Below are 13,620 nucleotides of genomic sequence, written 5' to 3'. Positions count from 1 at the left end.
AAATCAAATGGAATTAAAGTAAACTGTTTGGGTTTTGCAGATTATTTTGCATTAGTTTCAGAATATTTGACAGAAACACTAACTCAAATAAATCTTCGGGAACGAACAGCGAATACAACTGGTCTCAATATTACAGCTGAAAAAAAAAGATAAACAAAATTCGTGACAAATACTGAGGGGTCCAAAAAAATGTATCCACTGTTTAAAAGTCGTTAACTGGCAAACTAATTGACCGAGTTGTCTCATGTTTGGTAGTGTAATAGTTTGTAGTTCCGGCAATCGCCACACAAGCGTTGTATTGCATTGTTTTGTTTTGTCAGATGACAGTCGCCAGATAGTCAGTGTTTTGTTCTTAGTTGCACCTAGTGACTCGAGTAAACATGGCTGGCGCAAGGCTTATATTCGATGAAAGGAAGTCAGTTTTGAAGTGGTATTTTAAGTATGAAAACATTAATGAGGTTCAACGGCAATGGCGAAATGAGTATCAAACGGAGCCACCGACACCTTTAACGATTCGTCGCATTCGAGACAAATTTGAAGCTGTGTTAAAGATGTACACAAACAACGATCTGGACGACCTGTAACAGTAACAAGTCTAGCTAACTCCCGTCGTGTGTTACAACAATTCACTCGCTCACCACAGATGTCTGTTAGACAGTGTGCCCGTGAAACTAAAGTGAGTCGCTCAAGTGTTCGGTGAATTTTGAAGACAGCAAAGTGGAAGTGCTACATCCCATGATTGCTACACGCAATGAACGAGGACGACCCAGATCGTAGAATGGCGTACTGAGAGTGGTTTACTAACATGGTGCGCAACGATGAAGAGTTTGCAGAGATGATTGTGTCGTCTGATGAGGCACAGTTCAAACTCAATGGTACAGTAAATCGCCACAATTGCACCTACTGGGCCGCCGAAAATCCGGACGTCCATGTACACAAAACCGTGAATTTGCCAGGAGTAAATGTGTGGTTTGGGTTGTCTTACCAGGGCTTGATTGGGCCATTCTTCTTTGACGGCACAGTTACCTATGAGTTGTACCTTCAGAAGCTTCAGACATCCATTTTACCTGCCATCCGAGATTTGTATGGAAATGGAAGAGTTTACTTTCAACATGATGTTGCCCCAGCCCACTACCAAAATCGTGTTAGGGCGTATCTCGACGAAAATCTACCAGGAAGATGGATAGGCCGTAGAGGTGCTGTGGAGTATCCACACCAGGTTCCCCAGACCTAACTCTTCTGGACTTTTACCTGTGGGGAACACTAAAGGACGTCGTTTATCGACAAAAGCCACGCACATTGGATGAACTTCGAGAATCCATCGCACATTCATGTGCAAATATCCAACTGAACACGATATAGTCAGTAGCTCGTGCTGCAGTTCGGCGGCATCGTTTGTGTGTGGATGTTAATGGTGACCATTTCGAACACCTACAGTGATATCTTTAATTTGGACTTTAAGCTACACTTTCACCAAAAGTGAGACAACTCCGTCAATTAGTTTGCAAGTTATGGACTTTTAAGCAGTGGATACATTTGTTTGGACCCCTCTGTATAATAAATGCATAAAAATACAAAGCAACAGAAATATGCAAAATACAGTTACCAAACGCAAATATGTTGCAGAAATCACAAACCAAAATATACTATAAAAATCTGCAGTTGATGCAAGAGTTAATAAAATGGAAAGATCATATAGTTTGTCAGAAATATCTACATCCAGAAATGCATAGCTAGTAATTGTATGACCAGAATGACTATATGCATGTGAGTGCTTAATGATGAACTTTGAGCTGGGCACAATAGAAATAGTTTAAGGCCAATTTTTAGAAAATTAAAGGGTGTAATACAAACTACTGATGGTCAGAAAATGAGAATTAATATGGAGCTCTACCAAAATACACAGAAACACCAGAAGTAATGGTAAAGCGAAGATTCTTTGGACACCGTTATTGAATGACTGTCAACAGGCAAACGAAACAAATATTTCGATAGTTCTGGAAAAATAATTCAACAATAACGTGGAATACAGAAACAAGAAAAGAACTGGTAGATAGGAACCACATGAAGGAATTGGAAATAACATAAACCATTTTAAGAATAAATTAGTTTACTTAGAAGTCTTTCAAGGGAGACGAAATCATACATCGTGAATAACATGGAAAGATGAGAAGAAAATACAACGCTGGGAGAAGATGAAGTAGTACTGGGCAAATGGGATACAACAAAGAAGGAAGAGGAACTGAAGTTAGTCAATACGAATATCAGAAATTAGTTTCTGATAGTAGCGTAAACTCCGTCCGACCATGGTGTCATCCTCTGTCAACGGCGTCATTGGACGGAGTATGGTGGGTCGTGGGATCAGCACATCGTTCTCCCGGCTGTTGTCAGTTTTCAAGACCTGTCTCACAGCCATAAGTTATTACTGGTAGTATATATTGGCCAAAAATTCTTTTCTTCAGCTCAGTCGTCATTTTAGACTTGAAAACTGGAAAGTACCTTCCGTAAGCTTGCCAGCTCAAACTAATATGTCGAAATTTTCTGGTTCTAAGTCTCCTTTCTTATTTACAAGTTGTCCCCGACTGACATACTCAGTGACCCTTCGCGCTTGGATGTTTCGAATTCGCATACTTCACCAGTCAAAAGATATATGGAGGACTCCGCTTAAGAAACAGGATGGGAAAATATAATTTGGGAGAGGAAAAGTTCAATGAGTGATGGGGTCTTGTGATTAGTAGCAATGGAAGATGTCGATGCACTGTACCGTGAAGAAGTTTTAAATAGCAAAATATGGTGTTTGGTAGTAAGTGTATCTGGATGGACGAGGGATTACGGGTATAGCGAGGAAGGAAAAGGGCGGGTAGAGGAATTCTGATGTAGATAAAAACGACAAAGGGTAGATGCTCTTATGGTCTATGAGTGGGAGCCAGTGGAGGTGTGTTGTGAAAGCATTTGGAAGGTGTTTAGGTTTATAGTTTCGGTAATGTCATGTATAGGTGCAGCAGGATACCAGAATTACAAACTGGAAGGAAACAATAATAATGCAGTACTAATTTCATAGATATATAGGAAATATGTAGGTTTTCATATCTCGTCACGGTCAAGAGGTATTTCGCATACTGGGAAAGGATTAATGAGGTTATGATAACAGACGCAGAAAGAAATCTGGAGTTAATGGCATTCAAAAATGTGGAGAGGTTCGAGGAATTTTTGCAGATTGGAAAACGAAGTGATATTTATACGGGGGATGATGGGTCTAATCGATGTAAATGTCAGAAGAATAATACAGTCTTCACATTTTAATAGGTTCAGTCTGTTATGCGCTTTCTGTTCGCCGGTTAGTAATCTGTTTCAGATTTCTACAGTACTAATTAGTTAGACAGGGCAATTTTAAATGAGTATTTAGAACTCCTATAGGTGTAAGGTAAGGGTGGTTTTTCAGCAACTATTGCCTTGATATGGAAGGCTCCATTTTACGTAGTCATTCTTCATACCATCTGTTTATAGAGTGTAATGCTACTAGTGGTATCACTTTTGAGAAGTTGGCTGTAGCGGAAGGAAAATGGTTCCAGCAGCGTACTGGACAGGTCGTATGGGAGGAGGTGCTTTGAGCATCATGACAATAAAGAGAATGCAAAATATGGATAACTGGTGTAGACTTGAGGTACACCTACAATTGGTCAGAAATAGCCCTAAGGATGACTGGACAGAAAGGATGCCATGAAGAAGACGTAGTTAACTGGAGGTGCATCAGACTAGAGCTCGGAGAGGACGTTACTATGCTATACACAGCGATAGACTTTTGTCAATGTCCAGAGACATGAAAGTGGGGTACCTATGTTTCGTTATGCAGCTGCTGGCATATGATGTGGGCGAGAAACTGGAGCTGTTCGTCGTAGATAAGATGTTATGGAGGTTACATATCTTACCAGGAAGAACTAACTGGCTGTTTATGACTAGATTTTTTGAGTAAGAATGGGGGCGGGGGGTCAAAGAGATTGCAAAACACAGAGGTTAGACTAAGTAATTGTAAGGAGACATTCTCAATGTACAGTTAGTTACATTTAAGAAAAACGAGGTTCTAAACATTTCCCATAGCTCAGTATATAGCCCGTACTGATTATCGTATTATACAGGATAGTAAGGACTACAAGGAACGATATAAATGATGCAGTCGTGGCCAGGAAAAATGTTGCATTTTTTGGAGAGTTCATGTTAAACATCACGTATTGTAAGCAGTTTCGTCTGTGGTATGTTGTCCAACTGTTGAAAGTCAGGATCAAGGATTGTGACAGGGATACCTGCATATATGAGGATTGTAGAAGATAGGGAACAGTCGCAGCAAGAGTAACAATTAACTGCAAAGGTTTGAGAGAATAAGATGCGACGTTGCTAGATTGTCTGGGATTTTCAAGCAGAATATGAGTACTGTGGATGAATGCATCCTAAGAAGCGGATTTACCAGTAGTGAGTCAGTGGATTGCTTTAAAATCATCTCAGACTCTAGCTTTGCGGTCGCTGAACGACGAGAACTTCATGGTTAAAGAGGTGACTCGTGGTTTATAACATGACTGATCAGCCTTTGTTGAACTAATAACATTTGAGCTACTGAAGCGATCTACAATAATATCCGTGTCTGGAAAAAATTACTAGCACTATCCACGGATAATGGCGTGTACGGCTGCTTTTATCCTTTTCTGAAACTGGAGAATCATGTGTTAAACAGTAACTGAAGCACATTTAATTTTCTATTTTAATTAAACTTTCATTACATATCTGCAACTTAAAAGTAAGCACTAGATTGGGAAGTGTGGTCACTCTGTACCATTTCTACCAACGACCTGACACTTCAGGTCATTTAATTACCGAACTCATTCCCACTGCTTCCCACTGTAGGTTCATCTGGCAGTATTAGTCGTACCGTAAAAATATAATAGAACGTCTGTACGTAATAGTTAGCCTGGTGATGACTTTAAAAAACTGTATCTGTGTGGAACTATTAGCAGACATTACTACTAAATGAGTGTGGATATTGCTCTGATGTGGCAATCAGTCAGAGAAGTTCTTAGTCTTATTTATACGCACATTCACGCAAACTTGACTATTCACTGAGTTAAGCTCCACTTCTCTGTGCTCAAATATACGCAACATTGTCAACGTGTTAACATATTCCGCACTGTTCCCAAAAAGTTGTGAGTTTCTCATTCTTTCCCCAAATAAAATATATGGGCGCAAGTTAGCCATTTTTAATGATCTTTATGTTGGTGAACGTCAATATAGAAATAAAAATAAAACCTATCCTACGGGAGTAATAACTAGGACTACGACTAAGTAATAGTTTTCGAATCTGCTGGAAGAACACGGTTTACATTGTCACAGCCCATGAAAAATGTGAATGTCAGTGCAAGTTATTTCGCCTTTCTCTAGCGTCCATTTTTCTATCAGCCAGCGAACGAGGTGTCTGGTTTAATTCACTCATCCGAAAGGAAAGAGTTTAAGAACACTGTAACTGTTGTAGACATTGACTTCACTGAAGCTTTCTGTTATAATAGGTTATGGAAAATATTTATTCAGAAAATCTCAACAGTCCGACAGCCGTCTTCTAATAAAATGTGATAAACTGACGGGTAAGATTCTATATAACTTTTTAATTTAAGTGAAGTAGTATACATTTGGTGGCCGTAAAATGCCCAAGAGGTTCAACTACGTAAATAGCACCAAAAGGGACACCAAACTTAACATCCCCACCCCACCTACTGATCAAAATCAAAATTTTAAGACGCTTTTACTACATAGTACCCTGCAAAAAGGCGAGATTCGAGGTGGTCAGGTCGGAATTGACAATCACGCAACCCAGCCAGCAAGTTTTAACAACCTCGGCTAAGGAAGCATTATCAGCAGAATTTCCATTAAATCGCTTACCAGCCTTTATTTAGTCAAAATTCGTTAAATTCTGATTTTTCTTCATTTTCACAGTTAAGTTACCACAGGAGATATATGACCTACTGTTTAGTCCTCTAATTCCGGTATTGAGACAACTGCGTATTCAACTCAAAGATTTCCACATATGCTTTCAACACAAATGTTTCCATTTTTAATGTCGTAGTAAGCAAGTGCTTTAATTATTAGAACCACTATATAGATATTCAGTAATTTTTTTTATTATCTATTCTATTGCAACAAAAAGGGAACTCTCCTGAGAAAGATATGCAACTAACGATAACAGGGAAGGGGTAAATGGTACCAAAATAAATGATTACCACATGTGCAGGAACAAACGGCTTCTTCTTAGCTAAATGAAATGTACGCGAGGCCGAAGATACCTCGTCCCAGATACAAGCCACAGTGTTGCAATCATCTCATCGCGGTTGGGGTCTGATTCAAGGCCTCGGGTGTTTCCATACCAGGTCGGCTAGTTTTCTTCTCTAACAAGATTTGGACAAAAATATTGGCTTAGGGAACTTGTTGATTGCCCTACAGCTTTCACTCTAAAATAATCCATATGGTTTACCGAAAGTTACCAATAAATTGTGTTATTACATTAAGAACCCGCAGTAACCTTACACTAATTATGATGTTATATATTTTATCAAATTCTTCTGACGCATAAGTCGATGCCTGTAATTTTACTATTTTCTTTGTATCTGATATTACGGCTCTGTTGGCGCTGTTGTTATTGAATCTGATTAATTTACCGGATGACAGTTTTACGGAATCAGAAAATGGTTCAAAGTATCGTTTATGTCAGAACAGACAATAAATAAAATCTCTTAATTTTGCACTGTATGTAACTCAGACCACTCTATACTGCGTTAACACTTCGTTTCCGATGGATATTGGGCACACAATACTCGTAACGCAGCGAACATAACTGCTTTGAAAGTAGGCACATACAATAAGCAACCTTTAACATAAGCACATTTCCACTGAGCCGCATCCGTGGTGCAACACCTAATTTTTGACGTGGAAAAAAAGGTAACACCATTCTCTATTGTATTAATGTTTCGAATCTCGGTTCCAATTTTGACCTGTATAAATGCATTTATTTCTCTTATTTAGGTTTCTAACATGCCATATCGTTGAGTTTCTGGTTTTAGACGAAAGCCTGCTTAGCTAATAGTAACTGGTTAATTACATAATTGTCATTCCGTTTAGCAATTGACGTCTACAATAAACGACAAATTAAACTCATTCATTCCTCTCTTAATTTTACGCATTAATACCGTAGCAATGTAGTAAATGCCAACGTTGCAAAAAAATTCATCTTTGGTATTATTGGATGACCCCTGATCACAAGAACAGTTACACTGATGAGCCAAAACGTTATGACCACCTGATTAATAGCTTTTTTCGTCTTTGGAAATAAATATATATCACTGATTCTGCGTATCAGGAATCCGACAGTTTTTTGATAGGTTTGTGCAGGTATGTGGCACACATACAGGTCAAGTAATTAGCGTAAATAACGGGCAGCTGATTTGCGTACACGATGACTGCGCCCAATAGCGATTCAGATGAATTCCATAGGGTCTCCATCAGGCGAATTTGGTCGCCGAGACATCTACTTAAGTTCACTATAATGCTCTTCAGACCATTGTAGCATGGGCCTGGATCTGAGACACCGACAATTATACGGCTGAAAGACGACATCGCTGCCGGGGAACACAACAAGAATGAAGAGGTGCAGGTGGTTCGCAGTCTTCAGTGAGACTTCGATTACTACCGCAGGCCCCACGCAAGTACAGCAGAATGTCTCCCAAAGCATAAAACTGCTCCCAGCAGCCTGCGTCCGTGGCGCGCTGGTCGTTTCGAGCCGCCGTTAATCTCGAAGACGGCGCTTCTGGAGACGACCATCGACTTAGTGTAGCAAAAATGTGATTCACCTGAAGAGCTCACATGTTTCCACTGATGGACGGTCGAACCCCGATGGTCTCGTGTCCACTGCAATCATAATTGACGATGTCGTTGAGCCAACATGTGAGCAAGTAGGGGTGGTCTGCTGCGGAGCTGAATGTTCTTCAACGTACGATTAACGGTGTGCTCCGAAACACTTGTGCGTGGACCAGCATTATGCTCTTTCGGTAGAAATGCTACAAATCACCATATATTCTACTTTAAAGAGCAGAAAACCCCGGCCGGCCGAGGTGGCCGAACGGTTCTAGGCGCTACAGTCTGGAACCGCTACGGTCGCAGGTTCGAATCCTGCCTCGGGCATGGGTGTGTGTGATGGCCTTCGGTTGGTTAGGTTTAAGTACACTCCTGGAAATGGAAAAAAGAACACATTGACACCGGTGTGTCAGACTCACCATACTTGCTCCGGACACTGCGAGAGGGCTGTACAAGCAATGATCACACGCACGGCACAGCGGACACACCAGGAACCGCGGTGTTGGCCGTCGAATGGCGCTAGCTGCGCAGCATTTGTGCACCGCCGCCGTCAGTGTCAGCCAGTTTGCCGTGGCATACGGAGCTCCATCGCAGTCTTTAACACTGGTAGCATGCCGCGACAGCGTGGACGTGAACCGTATGTGCAGTTGACGGACTTTGAGCGAGGGCGTATAGTGGGCATGCGGGAGGCCGGGTGGACGTACCGCCGAATTGCTCAACAGGCGTGAGGTCTCCACAGTACATCGATGTTGTCGCCAGTGGTCGGCGGAAGGTGCACGTGCCCGTCGACCTGGGACCGGACCGCAGCGACGCACGGATGCACGCCAAGACCGTAGGATCCTACGCAGTGCCGTAGGGGACCGCACCGCCACTTCCCAGCAAATTAGGGACACTGTTGCTCCTGGGGTATCGGCGAGGACCATTCGCAACCGTCTCCATGAAGCTGGGCTACGGTCCCGCACACCGTTAGGCCGTCTTCCGCTCACGCCCCAACATCGTGCAGCCCGCCTCCAGTGGTGTCGCGACAGGCGTGAATGGAGGGACGAATGGAGACGTGTCGTCTTCAGCGATGAGAGTCGCTTCTGCCTTGGTGCCAATGATGGTCGTATGCGTGTTTGGCGCCGTGCAGGTGAGCGCCACAATCAGGACTGCATACGACCGAGGCACACAGGGCCAACACCCGGCATCATGGTGTGGGGAGCGATCTCCTACACTGGCCGTACACCACTGGTGATCGTCGAGGGGACACTGAACAGTGCACGGTACATCCACACCGTCATCGAACCCATCGTTCTACCATTCCTAGACCGGCAAGGGAACTTGCTGTTCCAACAGGACAATGCACGTCCGCATGTATCCCGTGCCACCCAACGTGCTCTAGAAGGTGTAAGTCAACTACCCTGGCCAGCAAGATCTCCGGATCTGTCCCCCATTGAGCATGTTTGGGACTGGATGAAGCGTCGTCTCACGCGGTCTGCACGTCCAGCACGAACGCTGGTCCAACTGAGGCGCCAGGTGGAAATGGCATGGCAAGCCGTTCCACAGGACTACATCCAGCATCTCTACGATCGTCTCCATGGGAGAATAGCAGCCTGCATTGCTGCGAAAGGTGGATATACACTGTACTAGTGCCGACATTGTGCATGCTCTGTTGCCTGTGTCTATGTGCCTGTGGTTCTGTCAGTGTGATCATGTGATGTATCTGACCCCAGGAATGTGTCAATAAAGTTTCCCCTTCCTGGGACAATGAATTCACGGTGTTCTTATTTCAATTTCCAGGAGTGTAGTTCTAAGTTCTAGGGGACTGATGACCTCAGAAGTTAAGTCCCATAGTGCTCAGAGCCAGAAAACCCCCGAACCCCACGTGCTGTGAAGAGTCGTGAACGTCCAACCATTTAGCATCTAGCGGTAATTTCACTGTACTTATACCTACTTCCGTAGATGCTCATGACAGTAGCATGTGAACATTCGATCAGCATCGCCGTTTTCGAGATACTCGTTCACAGGTTCTGCGTAATAATAATCTGTCCTTTGTCAAAGTTGATTATTTCAATGGATTTCCCCATTTGCAGCCCACATCTTCGCTAGAGCGATTACCCGTTCATGTCTGCTCCGCTCACATACTTTTGTTACCGCGCCACGTGCCCGCCAACGTCGCGGAGGGCAGTGGTCATAATATTAGCGCTTATAACTGTATTCGGTGACGATTGGTAGATGTTAAGTACACTACTGGCCATTAAAATTGCTACACCAAGAAGAAATGCATATGATAAATGGGTATTCATTAGAAAAATATATTATACTAGAACTGACATGTGATTACATTTGGGTGCATAGATCCTGAGAAATCAGTACCCAGAACAACCACCTCTGGCCGTAATAACGGCCTTGATACGCCTTGGCATTGAGTCAAACAGAGCTTGGATGGCGTGTACAGGTACAGCTGCCCATGCAGCTTCAACACGATACCACAGTTCATCAAGAGTAGTGACTGGCGTATTGTGACGAGCTAGTTGCTCGGCCACCATTGACCAGACGTTTTCAGTTGGTGAGAGATCTGGAGAATGTGCTGGCCAGGGCAGCAGCCGAACATTTTCTTTATCCAGAAAGGCCCGTACAGGACCTGCAACATGCGGTAGTGGATTATCCTGCTGAAATGTAGGGTTTCGCAGGGATCGAATGAAGGGTAGAGCCACGGGTCGTAACGCATCTGAAATGTAACGTCCACTGTTCAAAGTACCGTCAATGCGAACAAGAGGTGACCGAGACGTGTAACCAGTGACACCCCATACCATCACGCCAGATGATACGCCACTATGGCGATGACGAATACACGCTTCCAATGTGCGTTCACCGCAATGTCGCCAAACACGGATGCGCCCATCCTGATGCTGTAAACAGAACCTGGATTCATCCTAAAAAATGACGTTTTGCCATTCGTGCACCCAGGTTCGTCGTTGAGTACACCATCGCAGGCGCTCCTGTCTGTGATGCAGCGTCAAGGGTAACCGCAGCCGTGGTCTCCGAGCTGATAGTCCATGCTGCTGCAAACGTTGTCGAACTGTTCGTTCAGATGGTTGTTGTCTTGTAAACGTCCCCATCTGTTGACTCAGGGATCGAGACGTGGCTGCACGATCCGTTACAGCCATGCGGATAAGATGCCTGTCATCTCGACTACTACTGATATGAGGCAGTTGGGATCCAGCACGGCGTTCCGTATTACCCTCCTGAACCCACTGCTTCCATATTTTGCTAACACTCATTGGATCTCGACCAACGCGAGCGGCAATGTCGCGATACGATAAAGCGCAATCGCGATAGGCTACAATCCGACCTTTATCAAAGTCGGAAACATGATGGTACGCATTTCTCCTCCTTACACGAGGCATCACAGCAACGTTTCACCAGGCAACGCCGGTCAAGTGCTGTTTGTGTATGAGAAATCGGTTGGAAACTTCCCTCATGTCAGCTCGTTGTAGGTGTCGCCACCGGCACCAACCTTGTGTGAATGATCTGAAAAGCTAATCATTTGCATATCACAGTATCTTCTTCCTGTCGGTTAAATTTCGCGACTGTAGCACGTCATCGTCGTGGTGTAGCAATTTTAATGGCCAGTAGTGTATTATTTTATTTCACTGACCAGTAGTGTATTATTTTCTGATTCTGCTTGCCATCGGTTAGTCGTATTATAAATTTTACCAACAGTTTCAAAGGAGATATATGGAAGAATCAAACGAAAGCAAATTTGTATGTGTAAATGTAATGTGACAATGGTACACTGCACACGAAAATCGAGGCAAATAAAAAGGAACACAGAAGTAATAGCCTGCAGATTTAAGAGTAGTAGAGAGTTCTGAAGGCTGTGAAGTAGAAGGCGAGACTGTAATCTCTTGCATGTGTGGAAAGCATTTAACGGGTCTGGATGTGCAGGGAGCTGTGAAGTGATGTGCGAAGCTGCATTACGACACCGCTCTCTTCAGACATCCAGACTTGTCCTTCTGACACCGTTACGCGCTTACAAACACTCCACGCCTGACTCAGGAACTTCCTCGCGTGACCGTGGTTCCTGGCAAATGAAAGTAAAACGCATGCCATAATCCTTACACACGCAGCACATCAGATGTGATGGCATGTTACTCAACTTATCCGCCTGACTCATTGCGACACATTCGATCGGCGTGTATTCGACAAAGTGTGGGAGTAACATTAAAGTTACAGTTTAATTTTTCTGCTAACTTAAGATTTTTTTCTCATAGGCTGTGACTTTTAACTTCGTCATGCGGATAACATTGAAATGGTGAGGGGCGGGGGTGGGGAAAATCTACACTTTAGAAAAATTTGCGGAACTAGCTCTGCTTTCTCTTTCCGCCATTCACGAATGTTGCGACTGATAGTACATTTCAGTGTGTGTCTCCTTTTTAAGTTTAGTGTCGTGATCTTTCCACAATATGCACGCAAGTGGGTTAATTGGTTCTTAGAATCGTCTGCGAAGAAAGAGTTTTAGAATTACAAATGTCGTGTTTCACATTATAAATGACCTATACATTCCAGGGCCTAACGCTGAATATTTTTTGTTGAAGTATTTCACATTCTTCAGTCACTCCGAATTTAGACGAACCTCACACATGGAAGCAGTACTGAACTATGGATCGCAACAGATTTTTCGTCCGCGGACATGCTTCACCGTTACAGAAATGTTCCAATAAATCGCATCCACGGTCGATTCCTTCCACATTATAAGATTCATAGAGTTGGCCCATTCATATAATTTTGTACGATTACACCATGATGTTTTAATGTATTTTAAATGATCCACGTACACTCATATGAGTTCAAATTGTCAAATCTGTCTTGCCAACGTACTCTAACAACGTCCTATCTATGAGCTGTAACTGACGGGTTGCTATTGCAAGGTTGTTGGAGGAGGAACTAAAACTGCAAAATCGTCCACAAAGAAAGGGTGCTGTCCTCCCTACCATGGACGCTACAGTATTTTTGGCAACAGTGAAGTGGATAACATTTAAAAGAAGCAGTTAGGAGAAATTATTCTCATGCTCGTAGATGACAGTCAGAGTCTCACCAAATCGGTATCTGATAAAACCTAGTGATAGGAAGAAACAAATGAGTGCAGGCAGATCACGGAAGCCCCATCAATGGATGTGTTCTAGAGTGCCTCGAAATTCTGATATGCGCATTTTATACAGGGTGTTTGTTTTAACTTCAGACAACTAAGTATCTCGAAAACGACGCATCGTACGAAAAACATGTTATTGGTGGAAAGTTAATAAAGTGGACATCTATCTGTGCTGCATATGACCACCTCGTAATCACTCCCTCCCCTCCCTGCTTGGGCGGGGTCAGCTTTAAATTTTCAAACTGTAGCCCCCCATTATTATTACATATTCGGATTCTATACCAAAAAATACGCACGGTTTACTCTAATCGTTGTTTGCTATTCGTGGTACATGACGCTGTAATCGATAAATATCAAGTGTGCCTGTTTTTGCAATTAAGAACTGACGCATTTGATTGTATATCTCATGTACGATGTATCTGTAAACATTTGTATTCTAACGGTTGGTATTATGTTCGAAATCTAATGTTGTAAATTTGATTGTACAGTACAATACGATTAGCCGTTTCATTGTCTGTTAACCAACTGCGCTTAGCGTGACCCAGGAGCAACGACGTGGGTGTAATAGTTTTCTGTTCCTATCGGGATTCTTGATGTCG

This window comes from Schistocerca nitens, chromosome 3 (assembly GCF_023898315.1).
Source record: "Schistocerca nitens isolate TAMUIC-IGC-003100 chromosome 3, iqSchNite1.1, whole genome shotgun sequence".
Lineage (NCBI taxonomy): Eukaryota > Metazoa > Arthropoda > Insecta > Orthoptera > Acrididae > Schistocerca > Schistocerca nitens.
Note: the sequence above shows the minus strand (reverse complement) of the source record.